We start from the raw sequence: 3,862 nt of genomic DNA, 5'->3' as shown, positions 1-3,862 counted from the left end.
GTTATGCTGTAAAGACTGCTGCTGTGAACTTGTAAAAAAAATCATGACCATCCACAGAGTCCTTTCCTTTCCCTACAAAACATTTAAAGATGAACAAACATAATGGCAGACAATTAATGTACTCTCTTCCTCTCATGGATGCAAACGTGGCCTTCACAGTACAGATGAAGCTGCACCCTTTGATTCCATCTAAGCTACTACAGAAATATTACTGTCAGAGTGTTTTGGTAGTACTGCGCACTGGAAAAACGTTGACAGCTTGTGCTTTCTTAGGGCTTTATATTTAGTGCGATCAGTGGATGCTCAGAGATAGATGCATTTTTTCTGCAGGCTTTTCTGATCACTTTCCAGTTGTTGATACAGAAGTGTGCTGTTAATGCCATTTTTGATGTACAGTATGCTATGTATATATTAGTGTAACAGATATCATGGGAAATTATAGACATTTTTAAATATGCCTTTTTAGATTGAAGATGTAGGGAAAACCTGAGGTTGTCTGTGTGGAAGAGAATTATTTGTGTGATAATACTTAATACCGTTTTTAAAGTAAGAAAGCCTTAATCTTAAATTCACTATGAGCCCAAAGTCTAGATATACCCTAGCTTATAATTTCCTATACCCTTAGGAAAAAGACATACTAGAAATCTTATCACACATGTATATAGTGTTAGCAGAGGAAACCGAGAGCTGCTTCACAGACGCTTTGAACCTCACCAAGCTTTTTAAAGTGTAATTGCATTGGGTAGTTCAGTGATGAAATTATTCTTTTTTTCTGTAGCGTTGGCAGTGAATTCTGTCTTGGGCTAAAGATCTTCCTGGCAAAATCATCACTTTGCAATAGGAATTGTGAAATAGAATTAACAAGATTGGATTATTTTTTTACTTGATAAAACTTTAGATATGATATGTTCAATTCACTGATTTAATTGCATTAATATCTTGTAATCCTTTCTTTTTGCTTCCTCTGTCTTCTTAACATCAGCATAATTTGCTTAGTGGAGCACATAAATTCAGGAATGACCTGTGTTTGGAAAAATATGAAAGAACCTAATAAAATAGAGAATTTAGTTAAGGTTAATTTATCTTTAATCATGATTATACCATAATTTCTTGGCCTTTTTTTAAAAAAAAAAGTGCTACAGTCATAAGTGATTTTTTGGTCCTGTACTCTGGAACCATACTTTTTGTCCAGTTTACAGGACTTCAGGCCAAAAAGCTGGGTAAATTTCACTGCAGGGAAAGTGCATCAGGGTTTCTTTTCCAAGCACAGAAAGAGACAAAAAAGGGGAGATTTATTTAGTCCCTCCACACTTTTCAAATCTACTGTGTATAAATAACTGAGCCACTGTAGGTGACCTCTCTGCTTCTCTGCAAGGTTGGCTGATACTGCCCCGTTCCTGAGTACATTGTTGGTGATGGGCCTAGTGTCCCAGTCTTACACAGGGGTCAGAATACCTCTCACAAGCTGTGGAAAGGTTGCAAAGAAGTAACTGCTTTCAGATCTTAATTTATGAAAATGCTAAATCTTTGGTTGTTCTCAAATGTACTGAGTATGAAAACAACATTGATGAGGAATGATGAGACTTTAACTTGTGAGAATGGGACAAGGAGAAAAAAAAAAAACAATACAATATATGAAGTGTTGCAAGCAATAGAACTGTGAGGAATGTTTCCTTGGTGAAAAATTAATTATTCATTATAGATTTTCCCTGGATGTCGGCTGATTTATTTCTTTAGTACCACAAGTTATTTATTATACTGCAGCCTACGCATGTGTACTGATTCCTCTTTCACACTACCCTTCCTCCATGACTATAGAAATGATCACACTGAGCTTCAAAAATGTGCTCGCATCTTGGCTAATGCCATGACACTGTACATGAATCTGAGAATTCGGTCTCGTAGGATTTTTCCTATTCACTGAGTTACTGGTTTTGTTTTACCAACACTCAGGCAAGCTCACTTATTGTGGGTTCTGTGCAGACCCAATGGAAAGCACAGCCCTTGTCACAGGGGAATCTGTGTATGTAAGGTGACGGTACTGAGGGTGCAGGAGGGACATCATGAGACTTGTATGCCAGGGTGGCCAGAGAGTGGGGTGCAACCTCCTTTGCTGTTTGGGGGCATTTTACGTGGAATTCTCTTGCTAAAAGTCTGGATTTTCTCCAGGCTCTGTAGTTCTGGGTAGCCCTCCCGATCTTAAAGGAGAGCTGGCATTGAAGAAGCGGTGTGTTGCCAGGTGAAATGCGTGCCATGGGGGCCAAGAGCTGCAGCCTTGACAGGGAGAGGTCCCCAAATGCACCCACCAGTGCCAGGCCTGCCCTTCCCCACACCCCAGGAACAGAAGAGCAAGGGAGAGGAGGAAAGCAACCTGGGAAGGTGAGGAGGATGCAGGACATCAAAGGGTCTCACTAACTGTGGGTATTTATGAAATTGCAGCAGGAGGATGGGGCCTTCAGCTACATGAAGATGTGGGTGTGCAGCTCAGTGAATTGGCAGTCAGCCCCCACATGGCATGTCATATAACTCTTTTCTGTCAGACGTCCTTCTTTTTATTCTGATTTTAGCCAATACAATGCATTCATAACTGGCTATTTGTAGTAAACAGGCGGAAATAGTGGAGTATGTATTTATCAAAAGAAAGCTGGCTAGTTTTAGACTAGCCATTGTATACGCAAGAAAAAGCAGAAAGAAAATGAAGCCATGACTGCAAACAGAAGCTGATGCCTTTTGTACTTCAGATGTATGACTTTCTTTACCATCTTGTTCTGAGATGAGTTAGTCTGTTTTACCAAGTCAGTGAATGAAAAGCCTCCTTCTGTACAAGGTCTGTGTTTCTAAATGTTGCTGAGAAGTATTTTAATATGTGCCGACCAATACATTTCTTTGACTTCGAGGTTTTTATGGACATCAACTTTCCCTGCAGGCTCATATTATTCTGATCTTCAAGAGCATTCACAGAAGCATTATCATTTTAACTCACAGAGATGAGTCACTGGCACAAACTAACATCACTAACCTGATGCAGTGAGATTGAGATACGGCTACAAATAACATCTTTACAGAACTTATTAAAAAAGGGGGGGGGGAGTAAAATCACAGGAGTTTGCATGTAATGTGAAAGTAATCGCAAGCTAACAAATTAATACAATGTTTGCAGAATATTTATGTTACTTAATCTTTGTGTTTCCCATTGTTCATTCCTTTAGCAGGTAGATTCCTTATACAACAGAAAATAGGCACTGTGACAGCCACTGAACAGTAACCAGAGTTTCTGTTTGGTGGCAAATTTTACAAGTTTAACAGAAAGTTTTGAAATTCCCCTTAAAATAACTCTCATGAAGACAAAGTCCTTTGTGATAATTAAAACAAGATGTCAACACTCTGCAAATATATTTTTCAAGTGAAACGAATAAAAAAAATCTTTTCAAAATGAAATACCAAAACACTCCATTCTGGAGTTGTCTTCACAGAATATTAATCAAAATTATTTCCCCTTCTTTCCTTTATGTGAAGTAATGTCAGAACTGAGTATTTGTGTAAAATTCTGCACTTCCAAGCAATTGGTAATTTCTGCTGGGGAAGAATACTGTTGGTAAATTTCCATTCATCTCTGAATATCAGAATCTGCAAATGATAAGTGGTAACCTGTGGGATGACACATGAGTATTTCTCAGCTGAAGAAAGAAGTTTGATTCAGGTTTGGTTCAATGAGATTTGGTCCAGCTCTCATTTTGCTTAATTGCTTGTTCATTCATGTCTATTGTCTCTCTGCTAGCCCCTTCTCCAGTATAATACTGAGTAGGCCAAGACGAGTTTTATTTGTTGATCCAGTAAATTGGCTACTTTTCCTCCCCTCCCC

This window comes from Oxyura jamaicensis, chromosome Z (assembly GCF_011077185.1).
Source record: "Oxyura jamaicensis isolate SHBP4307 breed ruddy duck chromosome Z, BPBGC_Ojam_1.0, whole genome shotgun sequence".
Taxonomy (NCBI): Eukaryota; Metazoa; Chordata; class Aves; order Anseriformes; family Anatidae; genus Oxyura; species Oxyura jamaicensis.
This window is presented reverse-complemented; position numbering follows the sequence as displayed.